Genomic DNA, 24054 nt, shown 5'->3' with positions numbered 1-24054 from the left:
AGAATCATTTTAGCCCTCAAATCTAACTGGCAAAATGGCATATTGTGTAGTTTTGCACAAGTGAAATGATACAGTTCAATTGCAGATGCTTGCCGCTATATGCCTCTAATGTCTCAGGCCAGGCAAAAGTCATATGCATCATATTAAACATGTGCCTATCTATTGGATAAACTAGACTTCAGTTTGTATAATAGTATTTCTAATGCAGTTAAAATATTATATAATGTTAATAGTGCAGTCTATTTATATTTTATTTTTAGAGAAATTTCAACTAGGCCTTATTCATGTAATCACACAAATGAATACTCCAACATAGAGACCAGGTTTCTCCCTAAAAGAAAATCATCATAACTCCAAATTCAATTTCCATTGGTAAATTCAATGCTTGTTTCAGCTCTGGCCAGGAATACTACACAATATGCCATATTGCCAGTTAGATCTGAGGGCGACAGTGATGTCGGGCCAGGCTCAAGCTAGGTTTCTCTTACACATAGGAACCTGTTATGTATGATGCATATGTTATTTGCCTGGCCCAGTGCCTTAAAGGTATACACGAAGCCTTTGAAATCAACCTGAACAATTTAATGTGCGCACCACTGCATGTGTCACGTTTCCAGTTAGATTTGAGAGCTAAAATGTTACTGGGCCAGGCCAAAATCAGGTTTCTCGTACATAGAGTAACGTTTTATTTATGAAGCATTTGAGTTTTGTCTGACCTAAGACCTTACAGGCATACAGCAGGCCTCTTAAATTGCTGCTCTGCATCATTTGACCTGTGCGCACCACTCCATGTGTCATGTTTCCAGTTGGATTTGAGGCATAAAATTATGCTGGGCCAGGCCAAAATCAGGTTTCTCTTACATATAGTAAAGCTTTATGTATGATGCATATGTGATTTGCCTGGCCCAATGCCTTACATGCATACAGCAAGCCTCTGAAATCCACCTCATGAACCATTTCACCTGTGTGCTTAAATAGTCAATATGCCATTTTGCCTGTTAGATTTGAAGGCTAAAATGATTCTGGGCCAGGCCAAAATCAGGCTCCTCATACATATAGGAATTAGGTATGTATGATACAATTGAGTTTTGCCTGGCCCAAGACATTACAGGCATACAGCAGGCCTCTGAACTTGAACTTGTGAACCATTTCACCTGTGTGCTTAACTACTCATTATGTCATGTTTCCAGTTAGATTTGAGGCTTAAAATGATTCTGGGCCAGGCTAAAGTCAGGTTTCCCATACATATAGGAACTAGTTATGTATGATGCATGTGTTATTTGTCTGGCCCGACGCCTTATAGGCATACAGCACACCTCTGAAATTGCCCCTCTGAACCATTTCAGTGCGCTCTCTGTGCACTTAACTACTCAATATGCCGTGTTTCCAGTTAGATTTGAGGTATAAAATGATGTTGGATCAGGCTAAAATCAGGTTCCTCTCTTAGGGAGTGACTTGTTCTTCATGATGCATTTGTTATTTCTCTGGCCCGCCATCAATAAGGCTTTCAATAAGCCTCTGAAACTGCCCCTTTAAATGCGTTCACCTATCTGCCCACTGCTCAATATGCCATGTTGTGTGCTGGTATTTCTTCTTCCGATTATTTGTGTTCTAGAACAGCATTTCTTTGTTTTTCGTTTTTCAAATCTAAGAATATGTATTTCTAAGAATACGTTAGAAATGCTGAAGAATTCAATCATCATGTACAAATTGCATACAATTGAAACGACTTGAAATAGAAACCATTTTACAAATGAAATGCTTTCATTATATTTTTATTTTTTACATTCACAAAATCAGTATGGGAAATTATAACCTCTTAAATGTTTGCTCTTACGCTCGTTTAATGTAACGTTTAATCTATCGCTTTTAAACAAAGTGCGCAGCAAACACGCATCGTGAACACACCCTTTTTGAATAAGTAACCAACTTCAGCCGCCGAATACGGAGCTGCGAATAAGTAACCAAACGAATCTCAAACTGCGAATAAGTAACCAACTTCAGCCTCGTTGTACTTTGTTCCTGAAAATAGTTCCTCCTTCATGCTGGTGCAGTATCAGATTACGCAAGGGCTGTAATACGATAAACTCCCTTTGAATCAAAACAGAAAGTGTGCTTCACCTATGTTGACTGGTTTGGCGACTTTTGGGAGCAAGGAATATACGCTTATTTTTGACATTTTATATTTGAACTCTTCGGTATTTTAGCTTTTCATATCACTGGTAAGTACAGTGTTGTTGGCAAATGGCCATTAAGACTTTAATACACATAATTTGCTTGTCATATATTCTGATGAATGTCTTTGTCTTGAGAGAACGGCGCTGTATACGTGTAACTTATTTTAGTTCGTTCTGGATACAAACTACTTCACTGTAAAAATACTAATGTAATACTGCTTATGAACTGCGACGCAAACAGGGAAGCGAATCACGAGGTATTTTTTCGATTTTACTCGGTGACAGTAAAGAGTAAAAATAAACTGAGAGAAAATACATTAAATAAACTACGTTAATACGTTTTGACACCTTAAATATAGTAATAATTAGGACATCGAAGTGAGTTCTAGGTTGGGAAAAACTACAGGATGTCTTAAGGCTATCTCTAATTAGAGTTGGTAGGTATATTTGGTGGAGTCGATTATAAGTAGTTAGAAATCGTGTTTTTCAAGGAAAATAGAAATTGTGGCGTCTGCAGTTTGGTCTATTGTCTCGATTTAGATTACCATTAACGGTGTATGAGGTCCCAATTACGGTAGTTGAGAGGCTGGAGATGATTATGAATAAGTCTATAAGGAGTAGCGCTGTGTTTATATGAGTTTGTGCTGTTATGAGAGACGTGATGTGTCTTAAAACTACGGTTGACGAGAGTTAATTTAGCTTCGATGGATGAGGTGGTGAAACAGCGACACATGTGACTGAGAGAGGAAGTGGAATGTCGGTCCATCTCGCAAAGTGTTCGTTAGAATGTCATTGTACGAGTTGAATGTGGAGACTGCGGAGAAACAGGTCTAGGATAAGGTGAAGGCAACATCAACAGAAAGAAGGCGAATGGTGCCTAGTTTCATTTGGGAAAAGGACGCGCTCGCACGTCGTAGTGACTGGAATGAGGAGATCAAACTGGGCTTCGTGTTCAGTTCTAACGAAGTTTTAATGGCACAGGATACTATTACACTAGTGTTCCATGTTTATGGCGTCAAATCCAAGTCAATAATCGCGAGCGCGGAAAATCATTTCGCGCGAGGAAAAGTGCTTATTCGCGCGCGCGGAGAGAGCTTCCTCGCGCGAGCAAAAGCTGTCAGTAGGGTCCGTTTCATGTTTATTTTTTCTCGATATCAATGCATTTAGACAGTTGGAAGCTCCATGAACTATGGTAAAACAAATGACCAGCTAGCTAGCTAGATATTTATAAGTCCGACTAGCTAGCTAACTAACTATGTATACAATGCTAATGTCTGACTTATTTTAACATACACAAAGAAAAGTTTTGCTGCAAGGTATTGTTAGTTTTCACATTAACATCTAAGGATTTTTACCTCATAAACCAAGTGTCCACATATGTGGGCATTATGCAATAATGGCAATACGTTAAACGATGTACCATGTCATAGATTTTTAAGCCGTTCATATAAATAATAAAAGTAAATTTGTACAAAATGTGTTGTTGCTGTAAATAGAAACAAATATAAAATTTTCCTAAAAAGCTAAATCTAAGAACATTTGTGTGTGTGTGTGTGTGTGTGTGTGTGTACTGTTGGTGAAAAATTCATATATTGTCTTACTGTAATATTCATCAATATACACATATGTATTGATTACGGTGGATGTGCTGATACCGGGGTTCACCTGGGGAGTAACACTGCAATCGGAGCCTACAATACCAGCATCACTGCTCCGACACGGAATGAAAGCCTGGCATTCATCAACAGACATTTACAGTGACAATATCAAAACCCAGAACTTTCAATTCTACCTTTTACCTAGTCTGATTGTGTGAATTATGTGTGACTTGTGTATTTGTGTGTTAACGGGCCGCCCAATGGAGGATGGGTTCCCTTTTGAGTCTTGGTTCTCCCGAGGTTTCTTCCTATTCCCCACCATCATAGGGAGTTTTTCCTCGCCACTGTCGCCTTTGGCTTGCTCATTAGGGTTCTGGACCCATAGTATTGTTAACCTTGTAAACCCTGTAAAGCTGCTTTGCGACAACTTGAGTTGTTAAAAGCGCTATACAAATAAACTTTGATTGATTGATTGATTACACTTAGTAGTGAGTAGAATGGAAATCACGTTATTAAGGTATATATTGAATAGGCCTGTGTTGAAAAAATTGATTTTCCGATTCAGAATCGATTCGCATAAGATGATCTGATAATCGATTCGTACATCCAAAGATCGATTTTTAGTGAACTTTTACCCCCGCCTCGTCACTGAATTCACGCAGGCGTGTTCGGTCTAAATAACTGTAAAACAACATGGCGTCGGACAGCGCCGGTAACGACGATAGTCAAATCGGCAATGTAAAAGCAGAAGGACAGTTTATCCAGTGTCAGTGACTATTTACAGTTAGTCCATGTCACTCACAGTTTACCCAGTGTTTTTACAGTTTAAAAAAGTTAAAAATGTTCTTGTAATGTTGGGCGCAAGGCGATGGACGAGACAGAATCCTTTGCACTTTCCAAATCGCTACGTTTATTACATTTACCAAAGCGCAGACAGCGCACATAAAACACGTTTACATATAACGTGTGACTCAAACAACGACGAGCACAGGACGCTGCGCGAACACACGTTAAATAGACAAACCACCAGTGGCGGCCCCTGACAAATATCTCGGGGGGGCAATTGTTGTGATGACATCCAAGGTGACCATTTCAGTGGGTAAATAAAAAACTGACTTAACCAATTAAAATATAATCATAAATATATATTTCTCTTTACATTATAGACTGTTCAGTATTTGTGCACCGATATATCTTGTAAATATCATCTTGGTTAAAGCTGTACAATGAACAATTAACTGTAGTCAACAAAAATTGTCATCTCTCAGTTTGCCCTCACAAACATTTTTAAACATGGAGAGGCCAGATTTACCATTAATTAAATAAACTGAATCTTTCCCACTCAATTTCTGTATTCTCAGACAGCATTTTATTTTGGGTGTTGCATTTTAAAATTTAAATGGGCAAAAACATTAAGGCTGATGTGCAGTTAAGCACTAAATATTAAACAATCAGTTCAATCACTAATTACATTACTCACTTGTACTAGCCATGTTTTCCGTTCATACCAGTTAAGGGAAAAACCCCGGTTATATGTTTTTCCTCCCTTTGTAGACACTTGCTTTATGCTTAAATTTGGCCTCGGTGGCCCTAATTCCTTAGTTGCTAATTTGTCGTCATTGTTACGACGAGAGAATGGCAGTTCTTTTAATGACACGATCGAGTTTTTCTGTGTTGAAGGAACGCTGTCCATGTTGAGCAGATTGCGAGCTGCCGTAATTTCCCTACGTTACGTCTGACGTAAGCACGTAGGGGTAAGCCCTCCCGGAACCCATAGACATTGCATTGCAGCGCCTACACTTTGAAAAAAAAACTTTTAACATGAGAGTCTACGAGAGCAGTCGGGGCGATTTTCAGTTAGTCTCAAATCGCCCCAAAAAAGGCGGGACTACAGGGAATGCACCTCATCGCTGATTGGACAATGGCATTCAGAGGCAAGAGACGCTGTCCAGTACAGACATAGCTAGTGAAATGCCGTGATAGAATGAGAGAAAAAAAAACCTCCTTTTCATCCTGGTGGTGCGTCGCCCAATCGCCCTAATGAACAAACAGCCCCTGCAAACCACATAAACCCCACGTGATGACGAGACGAGTCACAGGTGAGGACTATCACAAGACGCACCCGCACCCACGGAGATCTACAGACGCAGACGAGTAGACGCAGACAACATTAACACACGCCCAACAGGGAAGGGTCAGGGACCGTAACGTGACAGTTCTGTTCTTATATTCGCACTTTAAAGAAAAATACACGTTTACATTTTATACTTTCAGTTTATTAAGTGTGAGCACTTTTTAAATAAAAATGCATTTGGTAGCAACAGCTTTTGGGTGAATTCTTAATTATTTCAATCATAATAATAATGCACTGGTTAGTGTCCCAGTAGGAGTCCACTGTTGCAGATATAGACACCTCAAAGATGTCCTCTGTTTATTGTCCAGCCGTCAGTAACTACCAACTACCAGTAACTATTTGCTGATTAATAATGATATAATACTAGTTTTAACATGTTGCTTCTGTACATAGTCAGGAAACAGCTCAAATACATTTTTAATAACACTAAACCCCGAATTGGATCGAATCGGATCGAATCGATTAACACTAGAAGTCCCAGAGAAGGGTCTTGCAACACTTCTACCATTGGAACCCAGAGAAGGGTCGAGAGAGCTGAAGGATTTTAGCTAACACCCTATTATCAGCTGCGAGCAGGCACTTTTGTTCTGTAAATAAGGCCATTACTGGCACACCACAGGAGGGGGCATGCTTAAACTCACAACAAATTGTTGTTTTTCATTGAGTTTAGCCATTTAGTTTCTAGTTAGTTCTATTCAGTTTATTGTATTTTATAATATAAAGGTTATATATATTGTATTTTGTTTAGTTTTATCTGAGCAACAAAGCACAAACAATAAATAATTTTTTTATATTTTAAATAGAAAATTAGAAATTTTATAGCCAGGTACATGTGAGTAATGACCAGAAGCATTTGTGTCTAAGTCAGGAGGACTGAAATTTCAGCATGAGAAACATACAAAAGAACAACTGTTATGTTTCCATGCTTTTTTATGTTCCATGCTTTTTATTATTGCCATAAAATTATACAAAAAATACAAGGAATAAAACAATTCCACACATATTTACAATAGGCTGCAGTGCAGGGCTGTGTGTGTGTGTGTGTGTGAGAGAGTGGCATGTCCTTCTTGTGTGACTAGCACTTCAGCAGTCACTCAGCAGTCTGTCAGAACATGCCTGGCACTGCCAGGGTATCTCCCTGGTACATTTGCCACACGTGTATCTGTAGCAGTCGACACATCTCACATTTGCACAATTGTTCATGAGTGTTCTCATCAGAGCATTCACATACAACTATCTACCCAGTCTGCCAGTCCCTCATTTGGGGAGAAAGCTACAGTATTGTGGCTATTCCCACTTTAGTGACCCCATTTTGTTTCTCTTTCACTCAGACAATAAAATATTCCAATACAGTGAGGTCATGCACCTAAGACGAAAATTTCAGACCCCTCCATGATTAAAAATTGTCTAAAGTGGGGAATAGCCACAATAGTGTAGCTTTCCCCCCAAATGAGGGAGTGGCAGACTGAGTGGATAATTGTATGTGAGTGCTCTGTTGAGAACATTTCAACTTTATTGTATTTTTCTAAACTTACATCATGTCCTCTGTAGCTGCTGCTCTCAGCCAGGCCCTCTGACTGCCTCTCTCACCTTATGCATGTCACCTGCACAACAATGCAGCTGGGGGATGGGCAGACACACTCAGGACCAGCTTACAGACTTTTGCATGACCTTTTTTGAGGTGGATCAACACAATTAATTTGGTAATTTTTTTCAAAAATTGTTATTTTGAACCCACTTATCTTTTTTAGAAGAAAAACATTACTAACATTACTACATTTCTACCTGAGCCTGCCAAAAGCCAGTGCTGAGGTATTTTGGATCATGAGGCCATGAGGCCATCCTTTGTCATGCAGCCACTTCTAGGTAGACGGGGGGATGGGTGATAGTGTGAGCTATGTTGATCCATTGACTCAGACGAAGAAGAAAAGACCCTTTCAGAGAAATCTGAACTTTAGCTATTTTGACCAATAATCATGTCACCTTTTGCAGTGAGAAAAAAATCCAAAATTAGTACAAAGGAGGCAGACTTGAGATGTTTTGGAATTATAGTTCAAATAATGTCTGTGTCAATTTTATAATAAAGAGAAAGATGACTGTAGCCACCTACATGTGGATGAAAATTCATGTCACCACACATTTCACTTACTCTGTTGACTGAGAAGCAAGGATAGCAAAGGTTTCCAGTACACAGCAGGCTTTGGACATGATCCTGGAGGGGCCGTGGGCGGGTGGGGTTCCCTGGTCTTTCTCTGCCTGCCTCTGGCCTCTGGAGCTTTGCTAATAAGTACATTCTGTACATTTATCCTATGTTGCACTTACATAAACACACACACTCACACACACATACATCAGTCATTTGTGCTGTATGTCTTACTTTCTGCTCTTCATTTAGTAGCTATTGTACTTATTGTACTTTATTATACAGAATTGTTTTCTTTTGATCCTTACATGAAAACAAAGTTGTCCTCCAAAGGTGAAAGGGTGGAGGTGGGCCAAAAAAAAAAGTTTGAAAAGCCCATATGAAGCAATTTTCAAGCCTAGGGTCACAAACGTCACACACAACACATTGTTAGTTTTCAGAGAGTAGTGAATATCTGTAGTAGTGATATCTCTTTTGGTACGTTTTCCTAAATTTCCTATTTTTGTTTGCTGGTTATGGCTGTATTTGGAAGAGACACACTGCAAAATCTTGATCTTGATAAGTTAAAATTGCTCAATAATATTATTCTATTTCAAGTAGCTGGAGGTTTTTTGTATACATTTATGTAAAAACATTTTTACCTATTAGCAGTTTTTCAAAAGACAAAACTACTTAAAATAAGGTTAAAAATATCAGCCATCTCAAACATATGGTTCTGTAGATGAGGAGACTTCTTGCAAGAGATCTTGCACAGTCTCATATGGCAGCCAAGGAGGTGCAAGCTTTCAGCAGCAACCACCCATACCTGACACACGCCTCATTTACATAACACTGGAGGCAAGTTCAGCTCTTCTCCCCCCTGCTGATTCCTCAGGCAATGGGCACTTTTGCAAATGAATGGATATTAATTGGAGCCACCAGAGGTGTCAGTTTGGACTAAGGTTCTTTGGACCCTCTTTAGGGACTTCAGGGGGGTGGTTGAAATTTCAGGGACTTATAATAATAATAATAATAATCCATTTTATTTATAGTGCACTTTACATTTCAAGGAAACCTCAAAGTGCTACATAGTAATTAAAATCAGAACAAACATATAAGAGCAAGTAGATAAAAGCAACAAAAATTTCGCACATCAGAGATAATACAACAAATACTAGTAGGATTTTTTAAATAAAAACGTTTTAAGATTTCTTTTAAAAGACTCCACGCTCTGTGGTGCTCTCAAGGGGTCTGGGAGAGCATTCCAGAGACGTGGGGCAACAGCTTGGAAGGCCCGGTCACCCATAGTGCGTAGTTTGGTCCGGGGCTGCTGAAGGCAGTAGGTATTAGTTGAGCGGAGATGTCTTGCGGTGTTGTGCGGAATAAGAAGCTCTTTGAGGTAGAGTGGAGCGTTTCCATGGAGACATTGATGAGTAAGATGGCAGAGTTTATATTGGATTCTGTAATGGATCTTCTTCTAGTGTTAAATCGGATTAAATCGAAATAAATCGATTCTTAATCTTCAGAATCGGATCGATTCTTGGAATTTGAATCGATACCCAGCCCTAATATTGAAGATATGTTAGGCCTAGTACACCTTGATCATTGTATGCCTTACATGCTTGTAGGCACTCTCTCTAGTAATAAAGTAGTAAATTGTGTGAAGGCACTCCTTGTGAGATGAAGGCAGACTATGGAGCTATTATAGTGTCACCAGAACCTGAACCTGAAATCATTATTACTTGAAAAAACAGTCTGTAAAATCCTCGCAGGTATGCAAAAATTCGAGTTAAAATTCAGGTTCAGGTTGAAATTCAGGTTCGGGTCGCAATTCAGGTTCGGGTCAAAATTCAGGTTCGGGTCGTAATTCAGGTTCGGGTCGAAATTCAGGTTCGGGTCGTAATTCAGGTTCGGGTCGAAATTCAGGTTCAGGTTGAAATGTGGTTCATCCGGGATACGTAGGATGAGCAAACAAACTCGGAGCTAATCGAACTGCATCTGGCCAATTACAAAACATATCAGAGGTCATTGGGAGGCTGCTAAATTTCCTGTAAGAGTGCGGTCCCTGTTTGGTGTGTAAGTAGCGTGTAAGCAGCACGAAAGTGACCACTGTGCCACCCAGAAATGGCACCTTGTGGCATCTGCCACATAATCGTGGCACTTATTGTGGCCAGTGCTGCGTGACTGTGGTCTCCGTTGTCCAGAAACGCCGCCTGCCTCTGCTGACAGACATCTAAAGACTCTTGGGGGACTCTGCGTATCGACCACTCGCTTAAAATCATCCCGACGAGCTCCGAATCGCCATTTGTTGAAATGAAGATGGTTCATAACTTTTGTTTAAAAATTATGTTGAGTGAAATACTAGCCGACATCCAGCTAGACAGCTCTATATTACTAGTTCAGTATACTGTTTAGCAATAACGTCGAATTAAGATTATAGGAGGGTACGTGAATCTACAGTGGTAGACCGTTAACGACAGCACTAAATTTAAAGGGTTTATTATTATAGATGTATGGTTATCAGTGAATGTTCCTATACGCCATCAGCGTCATTTAAACCTCTGCGAGCGAATGGCATCGCATTTAGTATTTGTGCAATTTGTAGTATATTTCGCTTTGTATTGGTTTCTATTGTTAGTCTAGATTACGTCTGTTACGACCCCACGATGTCATGGGTCTAGTTTTGGGGTGTGGGGTAGTAGCATGTGCGTAGTGGACAAGATGAAATTAAAGAAGAACGCGAAAACCAGACGGATACGTAAGAAAACTCTTTACTGCAGAGTGGTAATGGGTAGAAGAGCCTTTTCTACGCAGCAAAACACTGAACAGACACGTACGTACAAAAATACACGATTAACCATAAACCAACCAAGGAAAGGAGCAGTAGACGGCACCAAAGAAAAGAAACAAACAAAATATACTACACTAAGTTAACAAAGCAAGACTCACACCTTACTAACATAAATAAAGAAAATATATCTACGACGATAATCTCAAACAAATATACATACACGGTGCCCGCCTCTATACTGGTGTTTCTTATAAAACATGCCTGCATGGGTGTCTATAAGTGTGCACATGCTACTACGTTCTTACGCCATGGTGGCGATTTTCACAACGCTATTCATGACAATTCATGACAAAAGCCATCGCACAAACCCTCACCTCTCACATGAGAATCATGAGCTACAGTTTCTCAAAAGTCACACATGTCAACCGTAAAGGCAGTAAATGCTCGCGTCGCCTCCCGGCAACTTCCAGCAACTCCGTCATGCAGATTATGAAGCCGAAGATCCGCCCCCTCATCCAAATCACGATCTTCGATTGGCCGACAGAATCCACCCGTACCAAGCACTGGCGTAGGGGAGGGGCACGCAAGGCACGCACTGCGGGGGGGCCCCGAACACAGGTGGGCCCCGCCTTAGGACGAGTTTGTTGTTTAGTCATCCTCCTGGGTGATGTTAATGTTTTCCCCCACGCTTAAGCCTGGTTTATACTTGAGGGTCTGCGCGGCGAAAATGACGTAATCGCTGTGGCTCCGCCCGTGCGCGAGGGTCTCGCGCGCTGTCGATTCGCGAGGTCGTGCACCTCTCGAATTTTGTAACTTCGCACGCGCGCCGCGCTTCAGCGCGATGAACAAAGTCATGTTTGCAGGGTTCATACACCTTCCACAAGGTGGAATTAAAGCATTTCAAGGTCCATTTCAATATTTCCCAGCACGTTAAACTTAGTTAAATATTTATACATATACTCGAAATTATTCGCTTTTTATCAAATTATTTAATGGTTATTTTCAAAACGCCCAATCTTAACGCCTTCACGTTCTCTCATGTTTCGTCCTGGAATTACAAGAGGCTCGTATTTGTTAACGTATGGTTTCGGACAACACTGCAAAGCCATATTTACACTGCAGTGACGCTCGCGAAAGTATAAACGCCTACACCGCTCGCGCAGGGTCGCGCGCTACGGTCGCTCGCGAGATTTTAGCTCACGCACGGGCCTCCTCATTGCCTCCTTGCGGTGGGGCCCCAGAATTTTGCGCTACGCCTCTGGTACCAAGGCAATCCACCTGTTAAACCAAAAGTAACCGAAAGAGAAAACAACCTCCCCAAAATCCACAGTTCACGGGACACCGCAGCATCAGCCATCAACCACCGAGCGGCTACTGCCACATTGTCTACCACTAATCTAAATTCGACATTATCGTTAAAGAGTATGTGTTCTGTATGAGAGTATGTGGTGTGTGCATGGGCAGTGGCGTGCACAGACATTTTGGGGGGCAAGTGCTGGGGGGAAGGGGGGAGGGCACTTTTTAGCGCACGTGGAACAATTCATTATAAAAAAATTACAAGCGCATGTTGAATGAAATTTGACTTTTATTAGTAACATTCTCTAAACGTGAGTTTTCAATGGAAAGTCACACCGCCAACTGATAAAATCCATATCCAATATTCATTGTCCTTCAGTTAACTTCTGTTTATCCTCCACTGTCTGCAGGCATTGTTGCATATATTTTGCAATTAGTAAATCAATATAGGCCTACAATTAAGACAGTAAAAAGACCAAAAAGTACGAGAAGGAGATATAGGCTACTGACTGTTGTCATTACACGAATGCAGATGGACATTTTTCACAGCCTAACAAAACCTATACAACAGAAAACGTTCAACTTAACACATAGATTTGCAAACTCTACCTTAATTATTTGTATGTGGTCGTCCTCACATTATCTATCATTGATTTGGGCTAGTGCGACTAGTTTATCAGGTGACCATCGGCTAAAAATGCTTAGTAGTTTGGTGCTGTATGAGACATTTTACTGCACAACAAAATGATTTCACGTTGGGCAAACAGTACGATTTGACTTGATGTGTATGTGACCTGGCTGGTGGGGATGGGAGAAGTCGTCTATCTGTGACCGTGTGTGCTGTGCTGAAGACGCTTCCTTCCACTCGCTGAACTGAACTGCTGCTGCAGCGCATCTGATGTTAAAGGAAGAGAGAGGTCGGGTGTGTGCGAGGTGGTGGCTCATTTCAGGGGATTGTTTTTAATCGCTCAGGTTTTCAAAAGATCATTTCAAACCGACCTCAGTAAAATGATAATAATAATAATAATAATAATAATAATAATAATAATAAAAAACGAAGTTTCAAAAGGGCACTTTCGTTGATAAAGGGCAGAGTTGGTGGTGCTTTAGCACCACCTGAGGTCTAATTGTGCACGCCACTGTGCATGGGTAAGTTTGAATGTTTTCGTGTTTATCTGTACTCGTTCTCTGGTATGTTCGCTTTAGTCATCCGTGTAGCGGACCACTTGGATTAATCACACAAACAATGCTCGGAGCTTCGACTGGTGTATCTTTATTCTCTCCTCCTTTTCGCCACCGACATTTGACACCGTGAAAACTACAAAATGTGGCAAAAAATAAAAAATAAACACAAATGCCCTAGCACCATACCTCACAGATAATGTGTAGAACAGGGTCCAAACTTTAAATGCGTCACTCCTAGCAAACTTGCACATGAACTTAACTTTATGTTATGAGCCGCAGCTCTTACTGAAAACAAAACAACAATCACATCTCCCTTCGTTTTAAATTAAATAAATCACTCTTTTGGATTAATACAATTTTTCTTCCTACCTCCTTCTGCTTCCAAGGGCGCTAAGTTTGAACTTTGTTTTACATTTGACATACAACAACACAAAAAAAAAAAAACTAAGCAAACTACAGTAAAATATCTTCCATAAGTGTCAACAAGGAATATAACAAGTAATTTGTTCTTGTGTTTTTTCAAACTCTGGAGCAACGTACATCGAACGCGCACAGAAGAACTCGCGCTGAAGCGCTCGCGCTGAAAGTCTCGTGCCGAAAGTTTAGTTCAGCGATAACAGGAGGTAGCAGAATAAGCAAATATTCAATAATAAACAAATAAATAAATATAAGGCTGTCATTTACAATCCGTGTTGTGTCGCTGTAGTGGTTTGTGGTGTCGTCTAGTTTAGTCATGCCTCATCATGATCGTGTGTCTTCTATTATATTAACGTAGTTAAGTTAATGTTAAATGTGAAACCCCTTATATAAAATGCTCTTCTCAGCAAGTGTCCTCCCACTGATAACACTTCACCCCCACGTCACAACATAAAACAGATTTATTACAGATTGTTCATCAGTGAACGTTCATCACGCCATCAGCGTCATTTAAACCACTGCGAGCGAGTGGCATCGCATTTGTAGGATTCGTGGAAATGAAGATGGTTTATATTTTTTGTTTGTTAATTTATGTTGGGTGAACGATTCGGAGCTAACCGACCGCTCCAAACTACGAGTTCAGGATGCTGTTTAACGATTATGTTGGGAGCCGCTCGGCTGACAATCTAGACCAGGTATCACCAAATGGCGGACCGCGGTCCGGATCCGGACCCGAACGCCGTCCTGTCCGGACCCAATCACATTCCTGATTAACTGGATACGGACCCAAATGCCAAAAAAAATTTAACGGGAGACTATATTTTAAACCGGAGAATTTATTTTCAGACGAGTGTTACGTTCACCACCCATTTGAGTGTTAGTTTCGCCCCCCGCTCAACAACTTTCGTTCGCCACCCCCCCCCCCCCCCCCCCCGCTCAACAACTTTCGTTCGCCACCGCGGACCCGGACCTAAGGTCTGAGCTATCTGCCAAAAATGGACCACGGAAAGATTTAATTGATTACCCCTGATCTAGACTAACAATAGAAACCAATACAAAGCTAAATATACTACAAATTGCACAAATACTAAATGCGATGCCATTCGCTCGCAGAGGTTTAAATGACGCTGATGGCGTGTAGGAACATTCACTGATAACCATACATCTATAATAATAAACCCTTTAAATTTAGTGCTGTCGTTAATGGTCTACCACTGTAGATTCATGTACCCTCCTATAATCTTAATTCGACATTATCGCTAAACAGTATTCTGAACTAGTAATATAGAGCTGTCTAGCTGGATGTCGGCTAGTATTTCACTCAACATAATTTTTAAACAAAAGTTATGAACCATCTTCATTTCAACAAATGGCGATTCGGAGCTCGTTGGGATGATTTTAAGCGAGTGGCCGATACGCAGAGTTCCCCAAGAGTCTTTAGATGTCTGTCAGCAGAGGCAGGCGGCGTTTCTGGACAACGGAGACCACAGTCACGCAGCACTGGCCACAATAAGTGCCACGATTATGTGGCAGATGCCACAAGGTGCCATTTCTGGGTGGCACAGTAGTCAGTAGTTTCGTGCTGCTTACATGCTACTTACATGCCAAACAGGGACCGCACTCTTACAGGAAATTTAGCAGCCTCCCAATGACCTCTGATATGTTTTGTGATTGGCCAGATGCAGTTCGATTAGCTCTGAGTTTGTTTGCTCATCCTACATATCCCGGATGAACCGCATTTCAACCTGAACCTGAATTTCGACCCGAACCTGAATTTCGACCCGAACCTGAATTACGACCCGAACCTGAATTTCGACCCGAACCTGAATTGCGACCCGAACCTGAATTGCAACCCGAACCTGAATTTTAACTCAAATTTTTGCATACCTGCGAGGATTTTACAGACTGTTTTTTCAAGTAATAATGATTTCAGGTTCAGGTTCTGGTGACACTATAATAGCTCCATAGCAGACAGCCCTGAAGGTCTCTGGTTTGTAGATAAGGATGAGTTGCGTTAGAATGGTGCATCTGACAGACCGGAGGAACAAGGAGACCTTGGCCAAATGACCCTGGCAGGGAAGGAGTGATGGGGTGATACCTCACCCCATCACGTCACCTCACATGGGCCACCAATGAGACCTAACATGCTTAACTCATGTCATGGAAGTATGATGTAATCATGTAGCAAAATAGTATAAGAACTATGGTCTGTGAGTGGGGGGCAGCTTTCTCTTGCAGACGCTCTTGAGCTCTGGATCGATCCATCTATTTTTCTGTCTTTTGTCTTTAATAAACTTTGTACTCTACTCTGATACCATACCCAACTGCTTTTGACTGTTCTTGCTCACCATTAAGGTTCAAATTTCAACGACAGTACATTATAGCACACATGTACAGTTGTGATCAAATTTATTCAACCCCCACTGAAATAAAGTGTTTTGGCCAGTTTGACATTGATTTTGATCATTTCAGTCATCTTATTTACAATTATATCAAAGAGGCACTTATAAATTAGACAAACATAACATAATATTTATGATGGAATAACCACAAATGTCTTTACTGTGCTCACATCATTATCAGTTTTATTCAACCCCCTAGTGACATTATTTTTTAGTACTTAGTACAACATCCTTTTCCAGTTATGACAGCTTTCAAGCGTGAAGCATAGCTTGACACAAGTGTCTTGCAGCGACCTATGGGTATCTTAGCCCATTCTTCATGGGCAAAAGCCTCCAGTTCAGTCACATTCTTAGGCTTGCGCACTGCAACTGCCTTCTTTAGGTCCCACCAGAGGTTCTCAATTGGATTTAAGTCTGGTGATTGCGATGGCCACTCTAGAATGTTCCAGCCTTTCATGTTCAACCATGCTCTAGTGGACTTGGATGTGTGCTTCGGATCATTGTCCTGTTGGAAGGTCCAACGTCTCCCAAGCCGCAGGTTTGTGACTGACTCCATCACATTTTCCTCCAAGATCTCCTGGTACTGAAGGGAATTCATGGTACCCTGCACACGTTGAAGCTTTCCTGTACCATTAGAAGCAAAACAGCCCCAAAGCATAATTGACCCCCCGCCATGCTTCACAGTAGGCAAGGTGTTCTTTTGTTCATAAGCCTGGTTCTTCCTTCTCCAAACATAGCGCTGGTCCATTGTCCCAAACAGTTCTAATTTAGTTTCATCTGACCACAGTACACTGTTCCAAAACCTTTGTGGCTTGTCCACATGACTTTTGGCATACTGCAGTCGACTTTTCTTGTTCTTTGGAGTCAGCAAGGGGGTGCGTCTGGGCGTTCTGGCATGGAGGTCTTCGTTATGCAGTGCGCGCCTTATTGTCTGAGCTGAAACTTCAGTGCCCACATCTGACAGGTCTTTTTTCAGTTCCTTAGCAGTCACGCGGGGATTTTTCTCCACATTACGCTTCAGGTAGCGCACAGGAGTCGCGGTCAGGATCTTCTTTCTGCCACGACCAGGTAACGTTTCCACTGTGCCCTTTAACTTGAACTTGTGAATGATACTTCCGATAGTGTCTCTTGGAATATTTAACAACTTCGCAATCTTTTTATATCCATTGCCATTCTTGTGAAGAGCAATAACCTCTTCTCTTGTCTTCTGGGACCATTCTCTTGCCTTCACCATGCTTGGAAACACACCAGTAGATGTCTAGAAGGAGCTGAGTATCACAGTCCTTTTAAATCTGCCTAATTGGTGCTTATCATGCTTGATTGCTGCTCGTTGACATCCACAGATGTTTTCAATACCTGATGGAAAACACTGGAATGAACCTCTGTTCTTAGGAGTGGTAGTCGTAAAGGGGTTGAATAATTGTGTCAATGAAGAAATCACAAAAAGGCCATTTAATACTTTATGACAAAAAAAATTGATGCTATCTTAGTTGCATTTAGTTCTTTAACAAGTCCTTGTAAGATTTCATTATGAACACAATTACAAATGTGCACTGAATTCCATAAAACCCTTCGCAGCATTGGGGGTTGAATAAATTTGATCACAACTGTATATGTGTTGTTTTTCAACCAGGGCAGTGTAGATCATCAACACCACACTATACAGTTATTGAGGATATTCCAGTAGGTAGTGCATCAGAGTCCACTTACAGTGACAGTGACATCAGCGAAGGAGAATATGAGCCAGATGTGAGACAAAGTGAAAAAAAGCGAAAAATAACAAAACGAGGAAGGGAACAAAGGAAATGAGGTTTAAATAATTAGCAAAGACAACAGAATGTCAGAGGCAAGAATAGAATCTGGAGATACAAGGGTATTGATTCCCATTGAGTCCCACCTATGTTCATGGGGATTTTTGAGGTGAAAGCGCAGGGTGAGGTACCCATTGAGTTATTCTCCAATCTGTTTCGAGACTCACTAATAGATGAGGGATTTCATACAAGGAAATAGCTGTGGAATAACCTGAATATTTTGACATCACTGCCTATCTTTATTTATCCAATTCAAGCTAAATTGTAGCCTGAACGGCATTAAATCACAATTAACTGTTCAAATGTTAAGAGCTGTTTGTTTCAAGATTATTTTAACAGAACAAAACTTACTTGTTTTAATGAAAAGAGGATAGATTCTCACAATTTGTTATATATTTGAGCAATTTTTATAGAAAATATTCACTCTGTTCTTGTATGGTGTCCACATATGTGGACAGTTGAATAACTTTATTAAAAAATGTTTTTTAAGTAAAATAATAAACCATTAGATTTTTTATGCATGTCAGACTAATAAAAACAATTATTTAAATCTAGCCACAAGCGGAGATTGCAGGTTCACACATGTATAGGCCTAAGCAGCCAAAGAAAACCAATGTGTTGTTTTGAGCAAATGTTTGACCTTTGATATGAATGTATGAAGTGTTTTTTTTTTTATCTCAGATGAGGCACTAAATCTACAAAAAATCAAAATGGGGCTAAATGTATTGGCAAAAAATGATTCAGATCATATAACTAAATCACATGCTGAGATTAGCTTTGTGTGTATGTGTTTGCAAGGTGTTTCATGTAAGCAATGCTTTTCAGTAGGTTCCAGTATTTGGCCAGTAGATGGAGCCAAAGTACTACCATACAGTTATTACAGCGATGAAAAGAAATTTTAGTGAAATAAAATGTTCGTTCCTGGTCAGGCAGTATACTTTTTGTTATAAGATGTAATTACAAAGTTATTTGGCTCATTGGTCTGAATCATACAAGATTCATTACTTCTCTGTATTCTGCATGACAGGATTGAAGCATTAGTTTTGATAATTTTAGAGGTTTTTGTGTACAGTAGCGTCCCCGACAGGTCAATTTTAACCAAACTTGGAGCACATCACAGGAACCTTAATCCATGACAGCATTTGAAATTAGGAGTTGATCACTGTGAAAGAAATTATGTCATTCTTGATTAGGTCACGTCATTTAGATTATAAGAGATCATTATGAACGTTATGATTTAGTACATGTCGTTCTGATTAAGCAGAAGCACTACAATAATGAAGTAGTGTGTTTCAGTGTAATCATGTACTTATGTTTAGTTTATATTATGCATTTGTGCTATACTGTGACCCAGGTCAGGGAGAGTGCGAAGGGTAAGAGCACTGTTAACTGGTACTCACTAGTCTACTATACTTGGGTCATTTAGCTTTCTCTGTGTTCAACTGATACATCAGTTTCTTTCGCTAAGGGCGTACTCACACTAGGCTCTGTGATCCGGGCCCGGGCACGGTTTCCTGCCGAAGCACGGTTTGTTTGGCTAGTGTGAGCGCTCCAACCGTGCCCGGGCCCGGATCAGTTAACCGTGCTCGGGCCTGCTTGAAGAGGTGGGCCAGGGCACGATTCATGTGGACTCGGGCACGGTTTGCTTCTAGTGTGAGCGCTATCCGTGCCCGGGCCCGCTTGGTGCCTCGTCTGATTGGTTCATTTCGCTGGAACTCAAACATGACGTCAGTGATGCGACGCTCACGTTAAACAGTCATAGCAGCAAAACGATTAGCAGACAATCGTTGTGTTAAATTATCGATAAATCTGTGCTTGCACCGTGTTTCTGCACTCCCAAAACGACTCCAAAAATACAATAAAAAGAGAATCGTGAACTCCATAGTGTTGTGCGAGCGCGCTTTTTTTCCAAATAAAGTCACGTTGTGATGACGTAAGCATGCTCGGGGCGGTTTGATAAAGCGAGTGTGAGTGCAGGCCAGAGGGGGAGTGCGGAGGGGGGATAACCGGGCCCCAACACAGAACCAGCAAACCGTGCCTAGTGTGAGTACGCCCTAACTCTAGGGAAGTCCATATTAGGAGATACACATACGTGAGACAAAGTAGCCTGTTGGGCGCCTATGTTTTGGAACATGCTGTGCTTAAGATGAACTGCTGAATGGTGTTTAGGATTGTATATAAGCAGGGGGACTGCCCCCTTGCTTTTAGAATTGGTTTACATGGTTTGAGTTATAGCAACATAGGTCATATATGGCATGGCCTGAATGATATAACGAAAAAAAAAGACCAACCTGAAAATTTAAAGATCCAAAATTGTTTTGATAATTATTCACCTAGAGATTGCAACAACAAATACATTGTATACATCGGCGCAGATGGAAATTCTGAAGTGAGGGGGACCAAGCTGTACAATATATACGTTTATGCTTGTAGATGCTAGATTTCGGATGGGGTCAATATAAATCTGGAGGGGACATGTCCCCCCCGTCCCCAGTGCCATCTGCGCCCCTGATTGTATATAGAAACAAATCTTTATTTTACCATCTATGGTTGTTTAACTCAAATGGCTCTCTACTGACAAATCAAGAATTTAGTAAATATTTAGTAACTAAGATTTATTAATTAAATTCAATGTTGCAATTCCTTTTGCTGAATTAGTTATAAAATGCTATACATGCTGGAGTGAGTATGCTATTTAAAAGTACACCAGGACATGATCCAACATTATTACCCATCGACCCAACCAATCTTGAAATAGGGAAAATATGTTTCTCTACATCACACAATAGTAATCATTATATATGCTCACTGTTTCAGAAAGATGGTGTATCTAATCCATATGTATCTATTGGAACACCATCTTTAACAACCTCGACTGGAAAGAGATCTGGACCTTGCCAGCAAAATATATATCATACATAAAGTGAAAGAAGTATATTTTAAAATAATTTACAGTTTATCCATCAAAAACATTTTTAACAATGGTTTATAAAGGACATGGAAGCGAATTGCACTTTCTGCAGAATTCACCCTGACAACATTTCCCATTTCTACCAAATTATGGGAAGATATCTGCAACATATCTAGTACCTGTATTGAACCATTTATCCCTCAGCTTTAATTGTGTATTGCTAGCTACATGCCAAGTGCATTGCTAAGGCAGATTTATTTTGTGTACTACAAATACCCAACTTAGCTAGCTAGCTAACAAACCATGTAAACAATGCAAACGTCAGACTTATAAATAACTAGCTAGCCAGGTTAACTAGCTAGCTGGTTATTTGTTTTACCATAGTTCAAAGTATTTGGAGCATCCAGCTGCCTAAATGCGTTGATATCGCGAAAAAATATACATGAAACGGACCCTACTGACAGCCAATCACAATTCACATCCTAAAAACAGCCTCAGCCAATCCTATCTGGGTCCCTCCCACGACTTTCAAAAATCAAACGATCTGCTCCGCGAGCAGGAGCTTAATCGCAAGCAGAAAGGGTGTGACAAATTTTCCTCGCGCAAGCAACTCTCTCCTCGCGCGCGAGAGTAGGTTTGCTCGCGCGAGAGTAGGTTTGCTCACGCGAGGAAGCTCTCTCCGCGCGCGCGAGAGCACTTTTGCTCGCGCGAAATGATTTTCCGCGCTCGCGATTATTGACTTGGACTTGACGTCATACATGTTCACGTTAATGTACTGTTACTGTAAATTTGTTATGCGTCCTGTTACGTGAAAACTTTTATGCACTCTTGCTAGCATATGTTCATCTGTACTTGTGCTTGGGAACTTTAATTTTGATACTGAAAGTGTACTTGCTAAAAACTCTATCTGTACATCATCGCTTTACCTTTAAACAGCAGGTTCAGGTGTGTCTTTGCCTAAACCATTATAATTTTATTACTCTCAACCAAAGCTGTCTAGCACTGGGTCTTCCATTATGCACGACAATCTTATGTAGTCCTAAATGACAAGAAACAGAACATTTAGCTTAATTCATTCTTTATCAGCCTTATCACTTCTACAGTTTCTATTTTATTAGGGTTCACACACATAGTGTGGGAACCCTATTGTAATTGCTCGAGTTTATCTTCTTCTTCTTCTTATTATTATTTTTTTTTCAGGCTGTAAAATGCATACTGCAGCCTAGACTGTAAGGCCCAGAAACACCAAACTTGGCAGACAGATGCCGGAACGCAAACAGTGGCATGAGACAAGGGGTCACTGAGGCCAACTGAGGCCGGATCACACACAAAACGCAACGCTTAGGCGCACAAATGTCTAAATAACAAGCCAATTCATTTATATAAATTACTTTTAAAATGATTTACGTGTGTTTTATAAGTGTTTTAAGTGCAGAATCGTTTCTTACCTTATTAGTTGTTTAGTATATAGCTTGGGACTCAACCACACTCGCACCTGCCCCAATAACATCTCCACTGCCGCTGCGTTAATTTGTTTCAAGTCTCGGTTGTTTAGTAGTACAATCAGATGCTTTTTTTTGTAAAAAAAGGAAAGCAAGTTTGACTTCGACATATTGATCGCTGTTATTTTGACAAATTGGCGCCTTTGTCTGATATCTACGCAACACAAAATATTTCCCATCAACCATTTCTATTTTTTATTGTAAAATGTAATAAATAATTTTATTTTTTTATTACTGACCCACATAAATCGTAAAGCTGATTTGCAATTTATTTGTGCTGTTTTATTATATGTTTGTGTATAATAATAAAAATGCCCATGACTTTGGACTAGGGCCGTGTGAGGGGTGGGCGGATTTCGCGAGTGACCGTAGCGCGACTCCGCACACCTCGCACAAACCTCCGCGAACGGCGGAAGCGTTCATACTTTCTGCGTCACATTCTTTGCAGTGTTGTCCGAAACGATATGTCTTAGTACAGTGGTTCTCAAACTTTTTAGACAAAGTACCACCAACTGTCAAACGAAAAACCTCCACGTGCCACCACCGACGTTTATGCTTGTAGATGCTAGATTTCGGATGGGGTCAATATAAATCTGGAGGGGACATGTCCCCCCCGTCCCCAGTGCCATCTGCGCCCCTGATTGTATATAGAAACAAATCTTTATTTTACCATCTATGGTTGTTTAACTCAAATGGCTCTCTACTGACAAATCAAGAATTTAGTAAATATTTAGTAACTAAGATTTATTAATTAAATTCAATGTTGCAATTCCTTTTGCTGAATTAGTTATAAAATGCTATACATGCTGGAGTGAGTATGCTATTTAAAAGTACACCAGGACATGATCCAACATTATTACCCATCGACCCAACCAATCTTGAAATAGGGAAAATATGTTTCTCTACATCACACAATAGTAATCATTATATATGCTCACTGTTTCAGAAAGATGGTGTATCTAATCCATATGTATCTATTGGAACACCATCTTTAACAACCTCGACTGGAAAGAGATCTGGACCTTGCCAGCAAAATATATATCATACATAAAGTGAAAGAAGTATATTTTAAAATAATTTACAGTTTATCCATCAAAAACATTTTTAACAATGGTTTATAAAGGACATGGAAGCGAATTGCACTTTCTGCAGAATTCACCCTGACAACATTTCCCATTTCTACCAAATTATGGGAAGATATCTGCAACATATCTAGTACCTGTATTGAACCATTTATCCCTCAGCTTTAATTGTGTATTGCTAGCTACATGCCAAGTGCATTGCTAAGGCAGATTTATTTTGTGTACTACAAATAGCCAACTTAGCTAGCTAGCTAACAAACCATGTAAACAATGCAAACGTCAGACTTATAAATAACTAGCTAGCCAGGTTAACTAGCTAGCTGGTTATTTGTTTTACCATAGTTCAAAGTATTTGGAGCATCCAGCTGCCTAAATGCGTTGATATCGCGAAAAAATATACATGAAACGGACCCTACTGACAGCCAATCACAATTCACATCCTAAAAACAGCCTCAGCCAATCCTATCTGGGTCCCTCCCACGACTTTCAAAAATCAAACGATCTGCTCCGCGAGCAGGAGCTTAATCGCAAGCAGAAAGGGTGTGACAAATTTTCCTCGCGCAAGCAACTCTCTCCTCGCGCGCGAGAGTAGGTTTGCTCGCGCGAGAGTAGGTTTGCTCACGCGA

The 24054-nt window shown here is 40.5% G+C and overlaps 1 protein-coding gene across 1 annotated transcript in view; it reads left to right on the top strand.

Moving 5' to 3' along the window:
- The first annotated feature begins 1945 nt into the window (after nucleotides 1-1945).
- The window catches only part of LOC143513153 (tumor necrosis factor receptor superfamily member 5-like), a 53934-nt gene continuing 31825 nt past the window's right edge, over nucleotides 1946-24054 (top strand). Inside the window, exon 1 of the mRNA XM_077004247.1 lies at nucleotides 1946-2222. The gene's annotated coding sequence lies outside the window, so the exon portion shown is untranslated. The remainder of the gene's footprint in view (nucleotides 2223-24054) is intronic.

This window comes from Brachyhypopomus gauderio, chromosome 4 (genome assembly GCF_052324685.1).
Source record: "Brachyhypopomus gauderio isolate BG-103 chromosome 4, BGAUD_0.2, whole genome shotgun sequence".
Classification (NCBI taxonomy): domain Eukaryota; kingdom Metazoa; phylum Chordata; class Actinopteri; order Gymnotiformes; family Hypopomidae; genus Brachyhypopomus; species Brachyhypopomus gauderio.
The sequence above is the reverse complement of the archived record's forward strand: the minus strand, read 5'-3'. Positions and strand labels throughout refer to the sequence as shown.